This window comes from Hyaena hyaena, unplaced genomic scaffold (genome assembly GCF_003009895.1).
Source record: "Hyaena hyaena isolate Hyena2069 unplaced genomic scaffold, ASM300989v1 scaffold_490, whole genome shotgun sequence".
In the NCBI taxonomy this organism is placed as follows: Eukaryota; Metazoa; Chordata; class Mammalia; order Carnivora; family Hyaenidae; genus Hyaena; species Hyaena hyaena.
The window spans coordinates 1163667-1190409 of NW_024081123.1; the positions used below are offsets into that span (position 1 = coordinate 1163667).

At 42.1% G+C, this 26743-nt stretch overlaps 2 long non-coding RNA genes across 2 annotated transcripts; one reads left to right on the forward strand and one right to left on the reverse strand.

The window, feature by feature from the left end:
- Positions 1 to 1001: 1001 nt before the first annotated feature.
- LOC120246830 lies at positions 1002 to 5731 on the reverse strand. Its single transcript, XR_005532162.1, has 3 exons — positions 5721 to 5731; positions 3424 to 3429; positions 1002 to 1054 (listed from the first exon to the last, which is right to left on the reverse strand). It is a non-coding gene; the product is annotated as an uncharacterized LOC120246830 (long non-coding RNA).
- LOC120246829 lies at positions 1660 to 26376 on the forward strand. The gene is made up of 4 exons (XR_005532161.1): positions 1660 to 1731; positions 22807 to 22867; positions 25371 to 25427; positions 26191 to 26376. It is a non-coding gene; the product is annotated as an uncharacterized LOC120246829 (long non-coding RNA).
- Positions 26377 to 26743: the final 367 nt, after the last annotated feature.

Consider the following 26743-nt stretch of genomic DNA (forward strand, 5'->3'; position numbering starts at 1 on the left):
CTTCATAATTCTCTATTTTAATTGGGTCAAAAATAACAGGATCACCACCCCTGAATTTGTGCTTTTGAGATAGAATTCACATTACATGAACTTCAGGTGTCATGATGAAAATATTTGTACATATTGTGAAATGATGTCACCACAATAAGTCTAGTTAACATCTATTACCACACACTGTTGCCATTTTTTTCTTGTGATGAGGACTTTTAAGATTTATTTTTTTAACAACTTTCAAATATACAATAGAGTATTAGCTATAGTCACCATATTGTACATTATATCTCCATGACATGCATTTTATTTTTTTAACGTTTATTTATATTGAGAGAGGGTTGGGGAGGGAAAGAGGGAGACAGACTGACAGAGAGAACCCCAAGCAACCCCATCCAACATGGGTGGGGCTCAAACCCACGAACTGTGAGATTTTGACCTGAGCTGAAATCAGGAGTCAGACGTTTAACCAGGTGAGCCACCCAGACACCCCGACTTACTCATTTTATAACTGAAAGTTTGTACTGTTTGACCACCTTCACCCTTTCACCTGTTTTGCCCATTCCCTACCCTCCTTTCCCACCCCCCACCCCCCCGCCTCCCCGCCCGGCCCTCCCATCTGGCCAACACCAGTCTCTTCTCAATTTATGAGTTTGGTTTTTGGTTGGTTTGTTTATGTTTATTTATTTTGAGAGAGAGAGAGAGAGAATTCTAAGCAGGCTTCACACTGTCAGCACAGAGCCCAATGCAGGGCTCAAACTCACAAACTGAGATCATAGCCTGAGCCAAGATCAAGAGTTGGATACTTAACTGACTGAGCTACTCAGGCACCCTTTCTTTATTTTTTTTAAACTGAAGTGTATTTGACATACAATATTAGTTTCAGGTGTACAACATAAGCAGTTGATAATTACATACATTATGAAATACTTATGATAAGTCACCATATACTTGTTGCTGTTTTTTTAAATATATATATAGTAGTCATTCTAACAGATAGGAGGTGACACCTCATTGTGGCTTTGATTTGCATTTTCTTGATGATTAGAGAGCATCTTTTCACCTACCCATTGGCTATTTTTTTGTCCTTAGAAAAACATCTATTCAGATCTTCTGCCTATTTTTAATTGGATCTTTTTTCTATTGATTTGTACAAGGTCTTCATATATTTTGGATGTTAAACTCTTATCAGATACATGATTTGTAAATATTTTCTCCCAGTAGATTTCCTTTGCATTTTATTGTTTCCTTTGCTGTATGAGAGCTTTTGTTTGTTGTAATCCCACTTATTTTTTGCTTTTGGCATCAAGTAAAAAAAAAACTATCAACAAGACAGATATCAGGAGCTTTCCATTTATGTTTTCTGTCAGGAGATTTATGGTTTCAGGTTTTAAATTTTGAGTTAATATTTTGTGTATGGTATAAGATAATGGTCCAGTTTCCCTAACACCATTTATGTGTTTATTTTTAAAAATTGTTTAATGTTTATTTACTGTTTGACAGAGAGAGAAAGAGAAAGAGAGACAGAATGTGAGTGGGGGAGAGGCAGAGAGAGAAGGGCACACAGAATTCGAAGCAGGCTCCAGACTCTGAGCTCTCAGCACAGATCCTGAAGTGGGGCTCGAACTCGTGAACATGAGACCTGATCTGAAGTCAGACACTTCACCAACTGAGCCACCCAGGCGCCCCACCCCACCACCATTTATTGAAGATCCTGTCCTTCCCTACTGTACCTTTGTTGTAAGTTAATTACACACATGTATGTGTGGGTTTATTTCTGGGTTTTCCATTCTGTTCCATCGTTCTAGGTCTCTCTTGGCATGTCAATACTATATTATTTGATTACTATTGCTCTGTAATATAGTTTGAAATTGGAGTGTGATGCCTCCAGCTTTGTTCTTTCTCAAGATTATTTTGGCTGTTCAGGTTCCTTTGTGGGTTCCATGTAGATTTTAGAATTGTTTGTATTTCTGTGGAAAATGCCATTGGGATTTCAGTGAGGATTGCACTGAATATGTAGGTGCCTCTGCTTTTGCATGCATAAAATAAGAAACTTGCAATATCAGGAAATTTTTTACTTCGTTTCAGGTTAAACATCATTTTCTTCAGTCATTCCTCACAACCTGGTTTTAGTGTCACTTACCTTTCTGGTCTTCATTAGCTGATCCCAGTTCGGTTTTTTTAATGCCCTGAATCGTTGGCTCCTTGACTGTGATACAGTGCTTTAATTTTTTTCTTTTCTTTTTAAGTGTATTTAATTAGAGAGAGAGAGGGAGAGCATGAGCTAGGGAAAGGAACAGAGAGAGGGAGAGAGAGAATCCCAAGCATGCTCCACACTCAGCAAGGATCATGACTTTGGGAACATGACCTGAGCAGAATCCAAGATTTGGCTGCCCAACTGACTGAGCCACCCAGGTGTTCCTTAATTTTTTTTTTTTTTTTGATCAATGCAGAATGATTTGGTACTGTTGTATGATTGTATTAGAAACCATATTGTAATCAAAATTGCTTAACTCTATCAACAATAGCCAAATTATGGAAGAACTCAAATGTCCATCAACTGATGAATGGATTAAGAAGATGTGGTATATATTTGTATATATATATAGTTGTATACACACACACACACACACACACATATGTATATATAATGGAATACTACTTGGCAATGAAAAAGAATGAAATCTTGCCATTTGCAATGGCATGGATGGAACCGGAGGGTATTATGCTAAGTAAAATAAGTCAGTCAGAGAAAGATATATCATATGATTTCACTCATATGCGGAATTTGAGAAACTTAACAGACGATCATAGAAGAAGGGTAGGAAAAATAACAATAGAATGGGGAGGGGCGCCTGAGTAGCTCAGTCGGTTAAGTGTCCGACTTCAGCTCAGGTCATGATCTCTCAGTCCATGAGTTGGGGCCCTGAGTCCAGCTCTGTGCTGACAGCTTAGAGACTGGAGTCTGCCTGGGATTCTGTCTCCCCCTCTCTCTGCCCCTCCCCTGTTCTCTCTTTCTGTCTCAAAAATAAACAAACATCCGAAAAACCCCAGAAAGCATGGTAAACCATAAGAGACTCTTAAATACAGAGAACAAACAGGGTTGATGGGAGTGCGGAAAATGGGTGATGGGCATTAAGGAGGGCAATTGTTGGGATGAGCACTGGGTGTTACATGTAAATGATGAATCACTAGAATCTACTTCTAAAGACAAGACTACACTGTAGATTAGCTAACTTAAGAATAAATTAAAGAAAACAAAACTGCTCGAGTATATGAGCATTGATAGCAATTTATATCAGTTATAACCTCTAAAATGTTTTTCATAATTTAGGACCTCCCATTTATGACTGGTGAATTTCCTTTTTCAGTTTTGGCTCATTGTTGCTACATACATGTTTTGAATTTTAATTTTGGCATTCAACATATTACCTTTCACTCGAAGATGCATTTGCAAATTGGATAAACTAGGCCTTGACCTCATCACATATGATGAAACCAGCCCAGGGGCAAACCATTAAAGACTGTTTTAGTCAGGTTTCATCCATTAATAATTGAGTATGGTTATCAAACTGCTTATGAATAAACTTACATCATCTAGTCTCCAGCTCTTGCATATTGTTCACAAGAGTAACAGTTCTCAATCTACTGGTCCAGTAAATGTGTTAAAATAGGAAATGTATTTAGTTCAGTTTGACTTAGTGACTATACAGTGGGTCCTTTATTTGCTATTTCTAATTGTTTACAAGCCAGCTACTCTAGAATTTTGTCAAGCAACATAATTCTCTCTGGTCATTTCCAGAGAAGTCTGTCTCTGGAAAATTAGTTCTATTAAGAATACTTAAAGGTGACTACATGTGGGATGCTGTATGCTCTTCATTAGTGATGGCTGTATGACTTCAATAGAGCTGGAAGTTTTTGTTTCTTCTGTTATATTCTCAAATATTAGGGAGGACATTCTGGTTCTGAAGAAGTATTTCATGCACAAAGTTCAGCAGTTTGATCCAGATAGGGTGTCTTAGGTATTGAGTGGTTGGTGCTTATTGAGGGCTTCTGATATCATGAGCACAACACTTTCCAGTGCAAGCATGTCTAAACAGAAGTAAAGATTCAACCTCAGGCTTATTCCTTTCATATTTCTGATAAATGACCCTGCGGCTTATTCTGTGAGGTGGCGAAATATGATGTTAAGGAGGCAAGTTGATCTGAGGTTAATGAAAGCTGTAATACAGGAAAGGTTATATTTATTTTGTAACAGTTTGAGTGGGGTTTAAGACATCACATTATTTAATCCAGGGATGGAAATGTGCACATGCAGTCAAGGCGGGCGCCTTTGTTATTCTAAACCTGGGACTCACTGTGGGCACTTGGCTGGCTCAGTTGTTGGATTATACGACCCTTGACCTCAGGGTCGTGAGTTCAAATCCCACGTTGGGCATGGGGGTGCCTGGGTGGCTCAGTCAGTCAGGTGTCTGACTGATCATGATCTCACAGTTCGTGAGTTCAAGCCCCACAGGTTCTCTGCTCAGCTCAGAGCTCACTTTGCATCCTCTGCCTCCCTCTCTCTCTCTCTGCTCCTCCCCAACTCACGCTCTCTCTCTCTCAAAAAACATAAAAACATTAAAATAAATAAATTTAAACCCCACATTGGGCATAGAGATTACTTAAAAAAATAAAATCTACCTGGGACTTACAGGTTTTTCTCTTGTCTTGGCTTTATCATTGCTCAAGGATTATTTGTGGTAGTTCCTTGGTAACATTGCAAATTTAAAAGTGATTATTGTCATAATCATCGTAGATTGAAATTCAGCCCTCCTTGGGAATATGACAGAGTTGGGCCCCCTGCACTGTATATCTTGAGTTATCTGTGGACCCAGATGAAGATAAAAATCTTGATGTGAAGCCAGAGGTCAGTTAATGTATGACCAGTTCAAAAGCGTTGAGCCAAGAGGGAAGAGATAAACTATGGTGCACTGGTTTGGGGATGGAGATGTTCGTCACAGAAGCAGACCCAGAGGAAGAAAAGAAAGAGAGGTATGAGCATGTGGTGGTGTGGGTTTGGCTCAGGTGAACCTTAGCAAAAGTGGATCTCAGAGCACAAGCATCCCTTGTGTTGTTTTCATGCTACCTGATGATTGGATATGAAACTTTCGTGTAGGAGGCTCTCAGCAAAGAGCTGTCCTTGTCACCATTGTCATGGGGTTGTTCCTCTTACACTGAGATGTGGCTTATCTGGAACTAGAGATATGAATTCACATGAAATAGCTATTTACTTGTATTCGTGTATCTTGAGCTTCAATTTCTTTTAAAAAAATTTTCTTTTAATGTTTTTTATTTATTTCTAGGAGAGAGAGAGACAGCGTGAGCAGGGGAGGGTCAGAGAGAGAGGGAGTCACAGACTGAAACAGGCTCCAGGCTCTGAGCTGGCAGTCAGCACAGAGCCCGACGCGGGGCTCGAACCCACGAACCGCAAGATCATGACCTAAGCGAAAAGTCGGACGTTTAACCGACTAAGCCACCCAGGCGCCCCTCAATTTCTCTTATTTAACTAAGTTTATATTAAATATTATTTTCCTTAGTAGAAAAGATGGAAGTCAGGGTTTATATTCAGAGAACCTTAATTTTGAAAAGTCTCTTATTTCCTAGATGGGTGTCTCAGAGCTAGTTAGTACTTGTTTTATTTTACTGTGTTGAAATACTGCTTTCTCTTGGCATCTCTGACACCCAACTCTCCTTGGTTTTCCTTAGACTCGCCTCTTACTCCTCCGCTGGTTCACTGTCTTTGGTAAGTTCTTAAGTGTTAGAGTTGTTGAAGGCTCCGTCCTTTTCCCCTCCTCGTTTTTTGCTGCAAACTTTGTCCCTAATCAGAGATCTCATCTCTGCACATCAATGACCATGTTTGTACAGGTTTCAGGTACCATCTTTTTGTTAACCAATCTCAAACTTTCACCTGTGCCTCTCCTCTGAGCACCAGCCTTGTATGTCTACTCGCTCAACATTTCTGACTACCTCGCAGGCACCTTAAGCTTGCGATAGCTATCTTCTCACACCGAGGTTTCCGTGTTCCAGAACCCAGAATCCTAGTACCTTCCAGCACTTGCCCAAGCCTGGGAGTCATCCTTGGAACTTGCCTTTTCCTTACCTCTCATATCCAATTCATTATCAAGCACTGCTTATTTTATCTTCTAAATATCTCTTAAATTTCTTTGCTTTTCTTCCTGTTTACTCTCGTTCTGCTACCCAAAGACCTCATCCCTACTTGTGGACCACGATCAATCAGCCTTCCTGAATCTGCTTTGGCTCCCCTTAGTACACATGTCCTCGATGCTCTCACCATTTTCTGGTTAAAATCATCCAACGTTCTCGCCAGAAAAAGAAACAAAACAAAATTTCTTTTATTTTTATTTTTTTTTTAAATTTTTGAGACAGAGAGAGAAGAGCACGAGTGGGGGAGGGGCAGAGAGAGAGGGAGACACAATCTGAAGCAAGCTCCAGGCTCTGAACTGTCAGCACAGACCCCAACGTGGGGCTCAAACTCACAAACTGTGAGATCTGACTGAGCCACCTAGGCACCCCGGACTAGGCTCCAGACTCTAAGCTGTCAGCACAGAGCCCGATGTGGGGCTCGAACCCATGGACCACGAGATCATGACTGAGCCAAAGTCGGACGCTTAACCGACTGAGCCACCCAGGTGCCCCAACAAAACAAAAGTTCTGAACATGGCTACAGATTTCCCTGGTTTGCTGCTTCTTTAACCTTCCAGCTTTATCTGACAGCACCCTCCTTACTAGAGACCAGGGTGGGATAGCCACAGATTCCCATCCCCCGAAGCTGCCACACACATTCCCAAGACGCGTTCCCAACACAGTCTTCACACGTGCTGTTTCCTGAACATAGGACACCTCCCCCCTCACGCCCTTCCCCATCTAGTTACATTGATCTTGGCATCTGAAAGCTCACTTCTCGCCTTATTTGCTCACAGGCGTCCTGATGTCCCTATGCTGCCAGAGCACTCACATCCTACCTCCCCAGCAGTTGTTCTCTGTGCCTCCCACGTAAACGAAGTCGTTACACTTGAATCCTTGTATCAGCATCTACTTCTTAGGAACCTCAAACCAGGATATGCAATAAATCTCACAGTGTGTCTCAGAGTGTGGTACCTGGGCCAGCAGCATCAACATTATTCAGAAATCTGTTAGAAAAGCAAATTCTTTTCTCAAGTTTATTTTATTATGTTGAGAAAGTGAGAAGGCATGAGTGGGGGAGGGACAGAGAGAGACAATCCCAAGCAAGCTCGGCACTATCAGTACAGAACCCAACACTGGGCTTGAACCTCCAAACCATGAGATCATGACCCAAGCTGAAACCAAGCATCAGACGCTTAACCAATTGAGCCACCCAGGCTACGTAGAAAAGCAAATTCTTAATCCAGACCTCTGATACAGTACTCTGAAGCTGGGAGTAGCAATCTGTATTTCAACAAGGCCTTGAGGTGATTCCCATGCACGCGAATGTAGAACCACTGGAATAAGTTATCCTTTCTGTCCCAAACAGAAAACCTGTCTTTTTTTCCCCCTTGTTCCAAATATATTTCTAAAAAGTAAAAAAAAAAAAAAAAAAAAAAAAAGATGGGGTGCCTGGGTGGCTCAGCCAGGTAAGCATCTGACTCCTGATTTTAGCTCAGGTCGTGATCTCATGGTTTTGAGAGTTCCAGGATGGCGTTGGGCTCCGCACTGACTCTGCTGAGTCTGCTTGAGATTCTCTCTCCCTCCCTCCCTCTCTCTCTGTCCCTCCTCTATGAGCACTCTCTCTGTCTCTCTCAAAATAAATAAACTTAAAAAGTTAAAAAATAAAATATTCAGAATTTTAAAAAGAATCTTAGCTCTTTTCCACACTAACCTGCTTGAAGTGATTCTTAAGAGTTTTAGATCATCACTGCTATTTATTCTTCTACATACATCCTATGGACAAGATTGATCGCATTAAAAAAATTGATGTCATGCGGATATACAGTTACTTTGATTTCTTTATTCCCCCTTTCCTTTCTCACTGAGATCAGTTTATGAGAATATTATTAAACTTTCCTTTCTAATACCTTTTTTTCTTTTTAATGTCTTTGGCCTAGGGATCATGCTACCTTTGTCTGAACTCTTGAAATCTGATTTTTTCCCCCACTAATTTGTGAGTCTTTCTCCAGAGAAATTTTCCTTTAAAGATTTTTTCCCCAATCTATTAAGACATTTCATTCAATGTTCTTTTCCATTGTACCTTGATAATTTGACAATCTGCTTTATTTTAGGAGATATTTATTCCCAACAATGTTATATATTTTCACTGTCTTCCAATATTGAATCCTGTGCTTCTGTAATGAAGTTAGACACCTACCAGTTTAGCTTCTTGGGTCCAAATATTAGTGGAGTTTTAAATACAGGAAGATTAATTTCATCAATTTTCTTCTATAAAAATGGTGGCAGTTTTCTTGTCCATGGGAACGCAGGGACGTAAGGAGAAATATTTAATAACCTTAGAACTTGAGTGTTATTTTTGAAAACCATAAATTGTGTACTGTTTTGTTCTTTGGCATTTGCCAATTTTTGCACACTATAAAGAGAACAAATTCCTTAGCATAGAAATCAGTGCAATTTTCCACTAGTCTTTATCACACAATCTACAATCTGGTTTAAGTTAACTGTTTGAAATTCTTCCCAAATACTCTTCACTTAGTCTCCTGTCTTTTTTCTTTATAGTACCTCTCCTTTAAATATTTTTTTTTTACATTTATTTTTGAGAGACAGAGACAGAGTGTGAGTGGGGGGGGGGTGCAGAGAAAGAAGGAGACACAGAATCTGAAGCAGGCTCCAGGCTCTGAGCAAGCTGTCAGCACAGAGCCTGACGCAGGGCTCAAACCCACAAACCTTGAGATCATGATCTGAGCCAAAGTGGGACGCTCCACCGACTGACCCACCCAGGCGCCCCTATAGTACCTCTCCTTTAAATGCCTTTCCCATACTCATCTTGAAATTTGATTCATTCAAGCTCAACAATATAAATTAAATGTTTTTTTTATTGATTTTTGAGAGAGAGACAGACAGAGCATAAGCAGGGGAGGGGCAGAGAGAGAGGGAGACACAGAATCTGAAGCAGGCTCCAGGCTCTGTCAAAACAGGGCTGGATGCGGGGGCTCGATCTCACAAACCACAAGATCATGACCAGAGCCGAAGTCAGACGCTCAACTGACTGAGACACCCAGGCGCCCCAAGCTCAACAAAAGAAATTAAACAGCGAATCTAGATATGTTCTAGTGGTTAAGATGCATCAATGAAAAAAACAAGAATCTCTGCCTTTATTAAGCTTATATTCTGCTTGATCCTTAGGCAGAATTTATCACTTCAATAACAATTTATTTATCCCTCCAATAGAACATTACAATCAACTTGTATTAAGTCTCTTTCCCAACTAGACCAGTTGTTTTCAACACTGCCTGCTTGCTAGGATCACCTGGGACCTTTGGAAAAACAATCATACTCTGATTCCATGTCCAGAGGACATTCATTTACTTTGTGCGGGAGGCCCACATGATTCTAATATACAGCCAGGGTGAACCACCCACCGCATCAGAATAGATTGAAATTTTTGAGGGTATGATAATGCTGCTCACTTGGTGTTGCCCAACATAACACGTGGCAGGCAACCAATACCTGCTTGTTGAACTGTTCTGTGGCAGTAAGGAGAAATGGTGCAGGCCTCCCCTCACTGAGGGACTAAACGTGGGGATAGACAGTCTCTACGGGGACTTGAAAGAACTGGATTCATTTTAGCTAATTATTATGATGCATAGTCAATAAAAATTAATGGGTAATATCCAGCTCTTCCTGTAAGTGGTCTGAAGTGATCTCTGAAAATAGTTTGCTATTCATTTCACCTGAGAAACCCTGCAAAATGATTCAAATCAAGAGGTTTAGGTCTTTGTGTTCACCTTAAGAACACACACGAAGCCTGCCCAGACCACCAAGGGTATGCATATCTGAAAAGTCACCAAGTATCTGAAGGATGTCACTTTGCAGAAGCAATGTGTGCCATTCTGGCGCTACAATGGCGGAGGTGGTACGTGTGCCCAGGCCAAGCAGTGGGGCTGGGCGCAGGGTGGGTGGCCCAAAAGGAGTGCTGAATTTTTACTGCACATGGCTTAAAAATGCAGAGATTAATGCTGAACTTAAGGGTTTAGACGTAGATTCTCTGGTCATTGAAGACATCCAGGTGACAAAGCCTTTAGTAAAGATGTGCCGTAGAACTTGCCAGGCTCATGGTCGGATTAACCCTACATGAGCTCTCTCTGCCACAGTGAGATGATTCTTACTGAAGAAAAGCAGACTGTTCCTAAACCAGAAGAGGAAATGGCACAAAAGAAAAGATATCCCAGAGACACCTGGGTGGTTTGGTCGGTTAAGTGTCTGACTCAATTTCAGCTCAGGTCATGATCTCACAGTTTGCGGGTTCGAGCCCAGCATTGGGCTCTGTACGGATGTGGGGCCTGCTTGGGATTCTCTTTTTCTCTCTCTCTGCCCCATACCTCACTCGTGCTCACTTGCTCTCGCTCAGAATAAAATTAAAAAAAATTTTTTTAAAACCCATTATATACATAAAAAAAAAACCCTGAAGAAACTGCCTGTCCCCAACTTGTGCACATGCACTCTCTCTCAAAATAAATAAACATTAAAATAAAATAAAGATTACATGGCAATTGGGGATGGAGGAGAACTATAATTATGTGTAGACTCCAAAAGAATGTGCAACCGTGCCATGATTTTAAGCACTGGGGACAGTTGTTATCCTGAAGGATATGAAGTATTGTACTAAATACATTTTCATGATTCTACGACAGGAAAACTGGCAGCTCTGGAAAATGAAGCACCCTTTTCTACTTTTCATCTGTCACCTAAGTAACATCTTGTTCCTAAATGCCAGGTGAAGTTAGCGGCAGTGAGGAACATGCAGAAGGTAGGAGGAATGGCGACCCGTTAAGAGAAGGCAAGCAGCACACCGAACAGGCCGGCTAAAGCACATACACTGAACGGCCACAAGGTGGCAGCCTAGAACTAGAACATTCCGGCTGAGAGGTTCGAAGAGCGGAGAATGGAGAGCAGGTACGTTGGGGCAGTTCAAAAGGAGAAGAAAGGAAGAGATTGTAGTACTTACAGCATACATCTTTATAATTTTGTGTCCCCTAGGATAACAGCCGGGCACACACACTTAGACATCCAGACACGGCAAAGGCTCATCAAATGCACGCTTAACTCGCCTCATCTCCAGAAGCCCCACGTGAGTTTGGGATGTTTCATGCAGGAGTTGTCTGTTTCCTCACGTGTTTTCTCAGGTGGACGTCACTTCCTTCGTACCATTTACGGTATGCTTTTTATAGACCGTTTAAGGGCTTCCTGAGAGAAATTGTGCTTTTATTTTTCACCTAACATTTAGGTTTTTTTTCTTTTTTTAGTTTGAGAGAGAGAGCATGTGAGGGGAAGAGGAGCAGAGAGAGCGGGTGGGAGAGGGAAAGATTGAGAATCTTAAGCAGGGGCTCGATCCCACAACACTAGGCTCATGACCTGAACCGAAATCCAGTCAGAAGCTCAACTGAGTGGGCCACCCAGGCACCCCTAATGAATTTAATGTTTGAGCTTAACCCTCTTATAATATGTTACTCTACTCTGCTTATGAAAATATACTTTCATAAATGTGCATGTAGATTATACATAAATATATCTTCTTTGTTATAAAAATATGTAATATATTCTGATAAATCGGGGAACCAGTGTTTTCCATCATTCCTTGCATGCAGTAGGTGCTCAATGTATGTTTACTGAACTGAACTGAACTGAAGGGAAACAGAGGTAAAGTGTCCAGGAAAAGGAAGATGCAGACTTAGCAGCAAAGCAAAAATTCAACACAATGTAGAGGTCATAGAGGGTCATAGTGTAGGGGCCATAGTATAGAGGGTCATACTACTCAACATAGCTTAGAGGGGTAAAAACACAACAAGGGAAAAAGAGAATGCCTACTCCTCTGCCTCTTCCCAGAGCAAAACACCACATCCAGGAGGCCATGAGACTCAGGGTCTCTTCCTCTGTTTGGATTCAAACAGAGGCACCCTCCTGTCCACATGTCTTTCTAGTGATTTGAACACCAGTTCTTCTAAGATGAATATGAAACTCTAGTAAAAATAAGAATACCGTGACACTGATTACTGGTAAGCAAAGTTTGGAGGGCAGGCATGTGGTGTGAACTCCTATTTCCAGCACTGTGCACAGAGTCAGTACTTAATAAAGAATGATTGTAACCCACCCCAAAAGAAGTTCAGGAGATAAGCACTGAACCACACGAATATAGGGAACTACTGGAGTAATTAAAAGGAAATGTTATTTATAGTAAACCATTTATACACTCCTTCAAACATAGCTTTTGTTAAGTATCCAACAAATCACAATTACATGTGAGCAAAGTCACCTTTCCCCAGACACACACTAGGCTAAAAGGCATGCCTATAGGGAGGGTAAAGGTTACCATATCATCCTGCCTTCAAGGAACTTAGAACATAGTGGGAGAGGATGACGTGTCCATAAAAATACATTCAGTGATGTATGGCGAAAATACATGAGGAGGGAGAGGTCATTTTTTTTGATGTTGAAGCATTCATAGAGAAGACTGCCGTTGATGTGGACTTTGGAACATGAATCAGACGTAGATAATACCAGGAGTGGGAACATTGTTGGAGCAGAGGGCCAGGGAACAGGCTTGGGAAAGTGTACTCAGGAGAGGGTGAGGAGACCAGAGTGGATGGAACCCAAGTTCGTGGAGGGTGTGGCAGGAGATAAGACAGAGATGCAGATGGCACAGAGCTGAGGCCTCCTGGGACCAAGCCCAGGAAGTCTGTTCTTAGCCTGAGAGGCACTGGAAGTCTTTGAAGGCGGCAGTGACCTGGTGGAGGCTCAACTTTTGAAAGACTGTGCAGCACACGTTGGTTTGGGTTTGATGAGAGACTTAGACGGTATTTTATTTTGTTTTTAAAAAATTATCCAAACACCATAAAATACAACCTGTAGCTGCCATGTGTATATAAATGTTCAAAAGTATTATATCCAGGGGATTTATTACACAATTATAACTGAGTCACAAAATAAATATGAGAATCACATGCTGTTTCAAGTACAGTATTTTCAAATTCAGCTGTTACTGGGGAGTGGATGATGAATGAAGAGGAGCAACGTCTATGACTTTATTTCGAAGTCACAATCCCAACCCTACCTGGGGGGCTGAGCACAGAGTCTTAGTTTTGGAAGGGGCTTTCTGTGGCCAGCAGGGCGGCGGTTTGCTATACACTAGAGGGTGTCCAAGGGCCAGCTAACCTGAATCAAAAGTTCTCTTATTCAAGATCTCCACCCAACTGCAGCACAAATCATGTTTTTAAATGTTTATTTATTTTTGAGAGGGAGGGAGGAAGAGACAGAGAGAGAGAGAGAGAGAGAGAGCGCAATTGGGGGAGGGGCAGAGAGAGAGGGAGACACAGAATCTGAAACAGGCTCCAGGCTCTGAGCTGTCAGCACAGAGCCCGACCCGGGGCTTGAACGTGGGAACAGCGAGGTCATGACCTGAGCCGAAGTCTGACACTTAGCTGGCTGAGCCACCCAGGCGCCCAGTAGCACAAACCTTTTGTAAGGACAAATGGTATCCACATTTTCACTTATGTAATGGAAAAATATACCTGCTATAGTCTGGCAGTTCATCAAAAGATTAAATATAGAGTTACCTTATGAACACAACAATTCCACTCCTAATATATGTCCCCAAAATGAAGAATATAGCCACATTAAAAACTTGTGCAAGAATGTTCATAGCAACATTATTCATAATAGATGAAGACTGGACACAGCCCAAATGTCTATCAAGTGATGAATGGATAACTAATAAAATGTGGCATATTCATATAAATGAAATATTTGGCAATAAAAAACTAAAATACCGATACATCCTACAATAGGGATGGATCTTGAAATGTTATGTTAATTGAAAGAAACCAGACACAAAAGATCACATATTCTAACATTCCATTGATATGAAATGTCCAGAATAGGCAAATCCACAGAGACAGAAAGGAGATTAGTATTGCCAGGAGTTGAGTAGATTGTGCGGAAACGGAGAGTGACAACTAAAAGGTACAGGGTTTCTTTTTGGGGTGATAAAATGTTGTAAAATTGATTGTGGTGCCGGTTACACAATTCTGTGAATAGACTAAAAGCCACCGAATTGTACACTTCAAAAGGGTGAATTATATCGCATGTGAATTTTATTTCAGTAAGACTGTAACCAAAAGAGGCAACAGACACATGGAAAGGTGCTCAAAGTCACTCATCATTGGGGAAATGCAAATCAAAACCACAAAGAGATACAGCTTCACACCTATCAGAATGGCTAAAATAAAAACTACAAGAAACAGTAAGTGTTAGTGAGGATGTAAAGACAAAGGAACCCTTGTGCACTGTAGGTGGGAATGCAAACTGGTGCAGCCGCTGTGGAAGACAGTATAGAGGTTCCTCAAAAAATTAAAAATAGAATTACCACATGATCCAGTAATTCCACTACTAGGTGTTTACCCAAAGAATATAAAAACATTAATTTGAAAGGATATATGTATCCCTATGTTTATTGCAGCATTATTTACAGAAGCCAAGATATGGAAGCAACCCAAGTGTCTATCGATAAATGAATGAAGATGTGGCATAGAGATACAATGAAGTACTACTTAGCCATAAAAAAAGAATGAGCTCTTGCCATTTGCAACAACATGGATGGATCTAGAGAGTATAATGCTAAATGAGGCTACTACACTCTCTTGGGTCATCTCTAACCTCTCTGGTCACTCCTTGTTAGCGTCTTTTGCTTATTCCTCCTCATATCCCTGAGCATTTAGTGGGCAGGGTCTCAGCACACAGTTCTTCCAGCTCTTCTCTCTTCCAATTTACATCTTGGTGGTCTCATCCAGCCTCATGGTGTCATACTCTCTGTATGTTGTTAATCTCAGATTTGTATCATTAGCCTATAGCTTTCCCTAAATTCTGTATTCATAGATCCAATTGTCATCTTCAATTTGATGTCTAAAGGAAAATTAAAAAAAACTTTTTTTTAATGTTTTATTTATTTTTGAAAGAGAGAGAGAGAGAGACAGCGTAAGCAGGGAGGGGCAGAGAGAGAGGGAAACACAGAATCCGAAGCAGTCTCCAGACTCTGAGCTGGCTGTCAGCACAAAGCCCGATGCGGGGCTCGAACCCACGAGTCATGAGATCATGACCTGAGCCATAAAGTGGGACGCTTAACCAACTGAGCCACCCAGGCGCCCCAAGGAAAACTCAAACTCAACTTGTCCAAACTGAACTCTTGATCTCCTCCTTCCCATCCAGGCTTGATTGTCTTTCAGTTTTTGCAATTTTAGTTAATGGCAATGTCTAATATTCTAATATAGCTCAGCCCAAGAACCTGAACTTATCCTTGATTCTTCCAGCTCTCCCATACCCCATATCCAGTCCAAATTCTGTTGACTCTACCTTCAAAAGAGGTCCAGAATCCCACCTTTTTGTTCCATCCTCATTGCTACTCCCCTGCTCTGTCATCTGCTTCCCTGTTGATTTTTGCAATAATCTCTTAATAATCCTCATTTGCTGACCTTTCAGGCTATTCCTAGTGTAGCAGCCAGAATGATCCTGCTAAGACTGGTTTGATCTTGCTGTTCACTTCCTCAGAATCATCCAGTGGATGCTGATCCCACACAGAGTAGAAGCCAAGGTCTTGGCAAAGTGTTACAAGGCCTCCCCTTGCCACACACGCACACACACACACACACACACACACACACACACACTTACCTTCTTGACCTTTCCTCTGTCTACTCTCTCCCTCACTCACTCCAGCCACACTGTCATCCCTGCTGTTCTTTGAAAATATCACACGTGACTTCAACTCAGGGTCCTCCATTTGCTATTCCTTCTGCTTGAAACTCTTCCCAGAACAATCCCCAAAGCTTGCTCCCTCACTTCTTTCAGATTATCATGCAAATATCAGCTTCTCGGTAAGCCTTTCCATGAAAATCCTATTGAAAATTGCCACCAACACTCTTTATTCTCTTTCCTAACCATGGTGGGTTTGCATTGTCAATTCAGCTGGGCCTGATGGTTTCCCAGAGTGTCTTCTCTACAGGGTTGTCAGCCTGCAGGCGATGTGGACGGCTACACTGGTTTTGCACGTAGAGGACTGGTACAGTGTGCAACGCGCTGGTGCAGCCGGCTCTGGTGTCACTCACCTGCGGGCTCACCTGGCTGGCACCAGGCTGGGCCCACAACTCTTGCAGCTCTTTCTCACTGGAGCCTCCTTTCGTGTCTCAGACTCCTGGGTCAAAGGTGTGTGTAGCTGCTGATGAAAGGTGCTGGCTTCTCGTGAAGGACTTTGCCACATCACTGAAAACGGAGGCTTGGAGACGAAGAGGGCTAGATGAACATTCTAGTCCGTCCCCCTGGTTCCATCTTGCTTCCTTTACTTCACATCCGTCTTTCGTCGCTGGCTACCTGCCGTGCTGACCTCAGGCGCCAGCACCAGACACAGAAGCAACAGCCCCACATAGACCAGTTTCCACAAGTGCACACGGTCAGATTCCTAGAATATATCCGTGTGCGCATGTGTGCGTGTGTACTTTATGCTGGGAAATGTTAAACATCTAGCTTTCCATAAAAAAAGCCTCTGAGTAGCATTTGCCAGTTTCCTTGGTATAAATATTCACTCTGACCGTATTTCCACGCTCGCATCCCACAACACCGGGATCATGGCCTGAGCCGAAATCAAGAGTTGAATACTCAACTGACAGTCACCCAGGCGTCCCCCACTGTGACCATTTTAAGCTACTGATGCGATACCAATACCACAAAATGGGGACTGGGGAAGAGACGCTAGCAATTGGCTCTCGCAGGCCCGTCCTAAGCAGCTCCTGTCCACCGCTCGCTGCTCTGACGGGGCCTCGTCCCATACACCTGCTGACATGTTTTTCTTTTTTTTTTTTTTAAATATTTTTATTTATTTCTAAGAGAGAGAGAGAGAGACAGCGTGAGCAGGGGAGGGTCAGAGAGAGAGGGAGTCACAGACTGAAACAGGCTCCAGGCTCTGAGCTGGCAGTCAGCACAGAGCCCGACGCGGGGCTCGAACCCACGAACCGCGAGATCATGACCTGAGCGAAAGTCGGACGCTTAACCGACTAAGCCACCCAGGCGCCCCTGCTGACATGTTTTTCTATAGCTCTCCTCACCTTGTACCTGCTGCATGTTTTAGTGATCTGTCTCCCACTTTGGAATGTAAACTCTATCAAGACAGGGGTTTCTGATTGTTTTTGTTCACTGCCGTATCTCTGGCTCTCAGAACAGGTGCTGTCCTCACTAGCTGTCCCGTACACATTTATTAGAGGGGTGAGGGAATGAATGAGGGAATGAATGAAGGAATGTAGTGTGGGAGGGAGGAATGGGGCAATAATACATCTGGATGTGCGGCCGATGATGAACCTGAGGAAGAACTTTGTCAAGGTGTCACCTGGTTTGAGTCAGTTCCACAAATATTTTTGGATACCTACCATCTGCTGTGTATTTTGCTGTTGGGGCACATTTAAAAAATTAGGCACGGCTGTTAATCTGGTGGAGTGTAGAGGGGTTGGGAAGGAAGGGAGACAAATCAGTGTCAGGGTAACCAGGGACACTGAGAGTTGTAAAAATGAGGGCAGAGTCAACAGTGCCAAAGGCAGCACAATGGACCAGGAAAAAAGAGATTGCAAAGTATCTGAATGGGGCGTTTAGGGAAGTTATAAGGGATTTTCCCTGAGAAGCTCCACCACTCCCAGTTTCTCCTTGCTCTGGAGGATATATTCCCAAAGTTCTGCTCATTGGCCATGTTGTGTGGCCATCACATGATATAATCCATGTGTTTTCAGCCAGCCAGACCTTCTAGCAGAAGGACTCTTCGAAGAGTTGTTCAAGATCTGTACCCATGATGCTTAGGGAGCACTAAGCGCCTGTAGGCGAAGAGCATGCATCTGATGAAAAATTAAATTACAAGGAGATTTAAAACATTGTAGACGTCCCAACTGTTTATCTCAGGCTTTCCTCAGAGATGTTTTCTCTTAGCGTTTTCCGTGGAATCTGAACAGAAATCGGACTCTTATAATACTAATGTTGTCCTTCAGGTCTCTAAAATGTAGGCGTGTTTGGGGGATCAGAAATCCATAGTGAGTGGTATTGGATAATGACACAAGTCACATTTGGGATTAATAGAAAGTTGATCTGCAGCCCAGATTTTTATTCAGAAAATACCACTGTCAGGATAACTGATAACTGGACCAGGCTACTTTTGTTTATTGATTTTCCTGAAAGGTGCTGTTTTGTAGGATCTCGACTTTTGAAACCTTGACTTCCTATTTATCATTCATTGAATTGGGCCCTGCTGGCTTCAGAAAAAATGTCGTCTGGCCAGAGATCCCTCCTTTGACCGCCTCATGTGAATAGTGCCCCTCAGTCATTCTAGACCTCCTTCCCTTCAGTTATACACTTGTTGAGGGCCTGTGCCACTTCCTCACATGGGGTTCCGTGGTAACGTGTCTGACAACTGTCTTGTCTCCCGTGAGAAGGGAAGTGACATGAGGGCAGGACCTCATCAGTTTCGCTCCCTGCTTTATCCCCAGCACTGCCACTACCAATAGTGTAACATAGGGGCAGGAAACCTGTGGACCGATGGCTATGAGCTTTCTGGAGCAGTAAGTGGGTTTGTCCTTTTTGTAGGCATTTTTTTTTTTTTTAGAAAGAATTTCCAGAAACTGATAAAGGTGAGAACAGGAGAGCTGCTACTTGGTCTGAGTGGTGCATGGCATAGTGGCCTCTTTTTTTTTTTTTTTTAAGTTTATTCATTTATTTTTGACAGAGAGAGAAAGAGCACAAGCAGGAGAGGGGCAGAGAAAGAGAGACAAAGGCTCCGAAGCAGGCTTCGGAGCTGTCCACACAGAGCCCAATGTGGGGCTCGAACCTATGAACACCGAGATCATGACCTAGGCCAAAGTCCGACACCCAACAGAATGAACCACCCAGGCGCCCGCCTCCTTTTTCTACATAGATGGACAGATGGCTCTCCCACGCCTTCATTAACCCTTTCCTTCTGACTCTTTCCAGGCTTGCCCCCCTTCCCATTACTCCAGCCTTGCTGCTAACATGCTCGGGTCTCTCTTTCCTTAACAACCTTTGTTAGAACCTGCTGCTCCCTTAAGTCACTCCCTACCTTCCTCCTTTTTCTTGCCATCCAAATTCTTGAACATGCAGAATGTGCTGATGACTTCCATCTTTTTTCCATGTATTCCTCCTTTAAACTTTTGTAATCTGTCTCCCATCCCCAAATATTTCTGGAAACTTCTCCTTGTGCAACTATATCCAAAATGGTTTTTCTTAACCTTTTTGAATCTGTCCTCTAAATAGAGAGCAGAGTAAACGATCTGAAATGAAAACCTGATCATGACAATTTTCTGCTTAAAAGCTTCCCGGGCTTTTGTAAGATATCTTACATCTTCATTTGAAGATCAAGTTCAAGCCTGTTTTTCATGCCCCAGCCCCCCACCCAGCCCTGATGTGGTTGATTCCTACCACTTTCCTCTGCTCAGCTCACCATTGTCTGTTAGGCACTAAGGTTTCCATCTGGACCCACGGTTTTATCCTTGCTTGAACTGTAATTCCTTTGCTCTGACTGCCTTCTGTCTAAAATGTCAGAGCTCCCTCCCCATCCCCAACTAGCTAATTCCAAATGATGCCTTTAAAAAAAATTTTTTTATGTTCATTTATTTTTGAGAGAGAGAAAGAGAGCATGAGCAGAGGAGGGGCAGAGAGAGAAGGAGACACAGAATCTGAAGCAGGCTCCAGGCTCTGAGCTGTCAGCACAGAGCCCAATGTGGGACTTGAACCTATGAACCATGAGATCATGACCTGAGCTGAAATTGGACGCTTAACTGACTGAGCCACCCAGGTGCCCCTCCAAATGATACTTTTAAAAAAAATGTTATTTAGTTTAGAGAGAGAGAAAGAGAACATGAGTGGGCAGGGGCAGAAGGAGAGGGAGGAGAGAATCCCAAGCAGGCTCCACACTGTCAGTGCAGAGCCCAATGTGGGGCTCAATCTCATGAGATCATGACCTGAGCGGAAATCAAGAGTCAGAGGCTTAACCAGCTGAGCCACTCCGGTGCCCCAACTAATGCTTTAATAATTTTTTTTGAAAACGTTTTTTTCAGTCAGTAGAGCATGTAACTCTTGGTATTGGGGTTGTGGGTTGGAGCCCCACATCGGTTGTAGAGATTAGTTAAACATAAAATCTCTAAAAAAATAAAATAAAAAAATTTTGAGCAACTATGTATCAAGTTGTCTTAATATCATCTATCGAATCATTTGTCCACTGATTTTAAATGTCACATCTAGTGTATTCTTTAACTTGGGTATGGTTTGGGGATTTATATTGTTTTATTAATCTGTTCCTGTGTTTATTATTATAAATTTAAAATGACTTTTAATGTCTAACATCAGGGAAAGCAAGCTTCTCTACTTTCTTCCTGCATAGCCCCTGACACCCATCCCCTTCTCCCATCTCGTTTTCAATTAAAAAGATTTTTTTTAAATTTATTTCTGAGAGAGAGAGAGGCAACGTGAGCCAAAGGGTCAGAGAGAGAGGGAGACACAGAATCTGAAACAGGCTCCAGGCTCTGAGCTGCCAGCACAGAACCCGGTGCGGGGCTCGAACCCACCAACTGTGAGATCATGACCTGAGCTGAAGTCGGGTGCTTAACTGACTGAGCCACCCAGGCGCCCCTGGAAAGTATTATTCTGTTGTTACTATAAAGTCAGGAAGAGGAAAGCAAAGGGGCCAACAATTGTTCACTATGATTCTCATAGTCCCCACCCATTGTTAATTTGTTCTATATTTTTTGATAGGGTGTGATTGTTTTTCTTAATGTTTATTTAGCTTTCTAGGGAGCGAAAGAGCATGCACACACAAACTAGAGAGGGGCAGAGAGAGATAGAGTGAGAGAGAGAATCCCAAGCAGTTTCCAAGCTCTCAGAGTAGGGCCCAACGTGGAGCTCAATCTCAGGAATTGAACCATGAAATCGTGACCTGAGCCAAAATCAAGAGTCCCAGACACGCCTGCAATTGTTGATAAATGGTTTCTTGTCAAACAAAATGATCTAAAATTTGGTAACTGGCTAAAGAGATTAAGGAGTTATCTTCTAACAGAGTGTTGGGCACTGTCAAGAGAGCAGGATCTGATTTTGCAGGGGTGCATACCTTTGATTGTCTTCTATTGACTAAGGCAAAATGGAAGTGGTAGAAAAGTGGTAGTCATGCAAATGATTCTTGTCAATAGAAATGCAAATACTCTTGTCAAATGCAAATGTATTGTCAAATACAATTGACTTCTGCCCTTTAGAAAGATAACTTCAATATTATACATCATGTTCCAATATAATATCCATCAGTTTGCAAATATTATTAGCATACTTATTTCAGCATTCTTGATTGCCTCTATAAATGACTGTTCTTCAAATTCTTCTTGAAACTGGTTCTGATATCTTACTGATTCTCTAGTACTTAACTGAATACAATCTTGGACATGTGTACATTTATATTTGCATGAGAGGCATAATTTTACTTTTTTGAAAATTACACTTAAGCAGTAGTGTGCCATAACAGCCTTTATGGGAAATGTAATTAGAGCAGAATTCTTTTGCCTATCATCTTTAGAGGAATTAATCTATATATGTCATATATGATTAAAAGCAATTCAATGATACAGAAGCCAGCAATCTTAAATATCTTAAACCCAGGAAAGATCATAAGGCCTAACCCCTTACCTCAAAATAAAAACAATACTCATGTTAAAGACAACTTTTCAGACAATTTACCCGTGAGCAGATATCACAGATACAAAGGAAGAGACGTTTCAGAGGCTAATCCAAAGATTTACTCCCAGTAGGGGTATCTTATTTTTAAAAAGATATTTTAAAAATGTTTGTTTGTTTATTTATTTTTAGAGAGAGCATGAGTGGGGAAGGGGCAGAGAGAGGGAGACAGAGGATCTGAAGCAGGTTCTGTGCTGACAGCAGACAGCCTGACATAGGGCTTGAACTCACGAAATGTAAGATCATGACCTGAGCTGAAGTCAAAAGCTTAACCGACTGAGCCCCCCACCCCCGCCCCCACCCTGACACCCCTAGGAAAAGAGAACACTTTTATATAATCACTGTAAGATCAAATTCATCAATAACAAAGTTTGGTAAAAGGCACCTGACGTTCCAGTGTGTGAGCAGAGAACTAGGTTCCGTGGACAAATCTCAGTCCCACTGACCTTCAGCAGCAAATGGCCTGTGCATTTTATCAGGAGGGCTGACTTCTTCCCAGGAGAGAGTTCTTCCCAAGTCCAGGTTTGGGGCCTTTCTTTGGTTACACTGTCCTTACAGTTAAGCGTAAGAAAGTACACCAAAGTTCTGAATTTTCCTGGACTTCTCTCATGCTTTCAAATAAATACAGCAAATTTTCAGTATTTGTCAACTGGTTTTCTTCTGTTTTATGGCTTCAAGCAAATACCTAGTCCAGCTGACTGCAAGGTCCATCGTTAAACAAAAGAGGCCCTTTTTTCACTCCTGTGTTTTGGTTCCTTTCTTTAGGGTTGAGCCTTATTGACGGCTTCTGGTGTGTCTCTTACATATGCGCAGGGCACAGACAAGCTCCTTTTCAGCCCTGGAGATGCCCCGCTACGGGTACCACCCGCCGCAGGTGAACGCTCAGGGACATCCAGATGGAAGAAGGACAGCTAGGACAATTTCTCCTCCACGTGACTTGTCACTGCTCAGGGTGACAAAGGTGGGCTTGTCCAGTGCTTTTTGAGGAAACCAGACAGAGCATTTCTGATGAAAAGAGGAAAAGCCAAGAGACGTGATCTGGGAGAACTCCGACTGGTGGAGCGCCAGGCCTTGCCTGTTAGAGGGTCAGAGAGCTGGGCAGAGGAGAACCCAGCTAACCTCCTCCTCTTGTTTGTAAAATTCCAATGGAGTGAGGCCCTGAGTTCGATTCCTGGCGTCTCCACCAAAGCAAATAAAAATGGCCGGAATTCTCTTACTTTCTGAGAAGCTGAATGCCCAGGGCCAGGGAGTGAGGAGGACAGTGAGGGGTAAGGAAGAGTGGCGTAGGACTGGGGGGCTTTGGGAGGGTGTCTGGGGGAAGGGATGAGGAAGGTAGGAGTCTTCCAAGGGCCCAAACTCTGAGGCTGTGCTCCTCTTGAGGGTCTAAGAGGACAGGTTTACAATGTCAGGCCAGCATGGTTTTGAGACCTTTGGAGGCCTGGGTCCATTTGATTCTTTGGAGCTCCGCCACTCCCAACATTTCTTTCTTTTTTTTTCTTTAATGTTTATTTATTTTTGAGAAAGAGGGAGGAAGAGAGAGAGAGAGAGAGAGACAGGGAGAGTCCAAGTGGGAGAGGGGCAGAGAGAGAATCTGAAGCAGGCTCTGTGCTGTCAGAGCAAAGCCCCATGTGGGGCTCGAACTCACAAGCCATGAGGTCATGACCTGAGCCGAAGTTGGGCACTCAACCGACTAAGCCATCCAGGCACCTCTCAAACATAGTAAAATGTACTAAATGTACTGACATTATACATTGCATAAGTCAAGGTTTGTTCCCCCACAAAATATAGGTGTGTTTATATAATTCTACTTTTGAGAATATTTGGCTGTAACATTAATTATTTATTGTTTTGCTTCATAATCATGTTTACTTGAGATTTCATGCAAAGTGAGAAAATCCGATCTGTAAATGTTTCAAATACAAAAATATTTGTGAATATTACATGTAATGACAGATGAATTTGACATATGAAATGTGGTACATTTAATTAGACATTTATTAATTCCACATCTGTAGCTTTATTTTTAGTTTAGAGCAAAAATTCTCCCCCTAGCTCTGTCTTAAATGTGTCTGTAGACGGCATTGTTCGAGCTCATTGGCCCTGGGCCCCGTTTCTATGGTGCCTAATGGATAAAACAGCTTGCTTACAGTCCTTGGGCTTGATGGTTTGAGCTGCTTCCTGGAAATGTCAGGAAAAAAACTGCCTATCCCTTCGTGAGAATTCAGTGTGACGTCCACCCAGGGAAGATGAGGTACCATGGGAGGAAGCAGCTGTCTCACCCGAATGTTTGTTTTCATTCTTATTACGTTTTAAATTTTAATTCCTATGTAAGTAACATACAGTGTTATATTCGTTTCAGGTATACCACATAGTGATTCAAGATTCCCTACATCACCCAGTGCTCATCACAGATGCACTCCTTAGTCCCCAGCACCGATTTTACACCCCCCCCCACCTCCCCTCTGCTGACCATCAGCTTGTACTCTCCAGTTAAGAGACTGTTTCTTAGTTTGTCTCTCTGTCTTTTTTCTCCTTTGTTCATTTGTTTTGTTTCTTAACTTCCAGATATGAGTGAAATCATATAGTATTTGTCTTTCTCTAACTGATTTATTTAACTTAGCATAATACTCTCTAGATTCATTTACATTGTTGTCACCCTAACATTTTAGGCCATGGACACCTTTTTTAGGCTGGTGAAGCTCATGGATCCCTTCTCAGAATAATATTTTATTTATTTATCTACTTTATCTATCTATCTATCTATCTATCTATCTATCTATCTATCTATCTATTTGTGTTTATTTTGAGAGAGACAGACAGAGAGACAGAGAGAAAGAGCACACAGGATCAGGGGAGCAGCAGAGAGAAAAAAGAGAGAGAGAGAATCCCAAGCGGGCTCTGCAGAGTATGGAGCCCAACTCAAGGCTCAATCTCATGAACCATGAGATCATGACCTGAGCCGAAATCAAGAATCAGATGCTCAATGACTGAGTCACCTAGGTGCCTCCAGAATAATGTTTTAAATGCATAAAATAAAATACATAAGATTACAAAAAAACCCATGATTATATTGAAATCTAGTTAGCAAAAAAAATATTTGTGATACAGTAATACATGTGTTTGTTAATGTGGTAAATGACTAGACCTAGCTCCAGGCTCAATGACCGCCATAATTCAAAGCATTTTGAGATATTAACACTTACTGTGCTCTGATATGAAAATACTTGTTATTTTTATTAGTGACAGTCACAGGTACCGATACCTAATTAGTGTTTATGCTTATTTTGCAATGTAAGGAAATGCTACATTTTAATTAAAAGTTAATGAAATTGAGATGTAATTATTTTATGTAACTATTTTCCCCATCAAATTCACAGAACTCCTGAATTCTGTCGATGACTATGGATCTCAGGTTAAGATCAATGGTGGCTGAGGTATGTTCCATTGTCATGAATTATTATATGGGAGGATTACAGACACCAAATGACGCTCAAGCTTGACAGATTCTGAAGCTGAGTCTCTGCTTCTCTTAGCCCCCAGAACCACTGTCCCCAACTCTCCTGATGTAGTATTAGTTAGACCCTTCAATATTTGAGATGTTCAAAGTGATTTCCAATCTCTAGTTCAAGGCTAGAGGTAGGACTCTGAATTGTCCTCTATTCTTTGAGCAAATGGTTCCCCAGATAGCTCTCCTTAGGTATCCTACCTTAGAAGTTTTTAATTTCCTAAAATTTATTTCACCGTTGGCTCAAAAGTTCATATTCCATACCAAACCACCACTAACCTACCTTCCCATCCATCCATCCATCCATCCATCCATCCATCCATCCATTCATCCATCCATGCATCCACCCAAACATTTAACCATACATTTAATAATGATATCATGATGTAAAGATATGAATGTCTAACTTACCTCCCTTGTTCATAACCTCATACCAGGAAATATCTACATTAGTGCAAAGGATCATCTGTGGATAGATCCATTCTCTAGGATTATCAAAGCAAACCAAGTCACTTCACTATGCAAGACTAGTTTTAGGGCCAATTTGTGAAATAGGCATGTTACTCTTGGCTCTTGGTCCTCAGTCCTAAAATGTCTAGTGGTTAACAGTAAACCCCCCCCAATGTACACATAAGCTGACACTCGTTTCCTTGATTGCTCTTTATCTCTCTTTTTCCTCTCTCCTCTCTTAGATGAAGATGGAACGGCATCCTGCACTTCCTGTCTGCTTCGTCAGAAAACAGCAATGACTTAATCTGCTGTGTCTATGAGGTTTTGTTCTTTCGTGTTCTAGGCTGAGGCACAACCTTTCAGCACCCTCATCTGGAGATCCAATGCCATGGAAACATTGACAAGTGGCCTCAATTGTGACACTTGAATGATGACTCTTGAAGCCAATGTTGTTCTTTCCCTTTTATTCTTACCCAAATGCAATGAATCACATGTCACCTACTCCATGCACACCTTGCTCTGCTGGCCACACAGAGCAAAGTCAACAGGTGGAGGGCCCCTAATCCACAGCAGCACCTGTCAAAGCATAAATCCCTGGTCACAGAGCAGCTGGGCATTATCTATCTATATTCAAAGATTCCATGATGAACATGTAAGAAATCAGCTGCTGCTGCTTCTCACCATCATGGCAGGGACCTGAAAATCCAGTGCTATGACTGGCTTCCCCATGCAAGGGCATAGACTGTGGTTCAGAATGATGGGGCTCCCCACCTCCCTATTAGCTTATCAGGTACC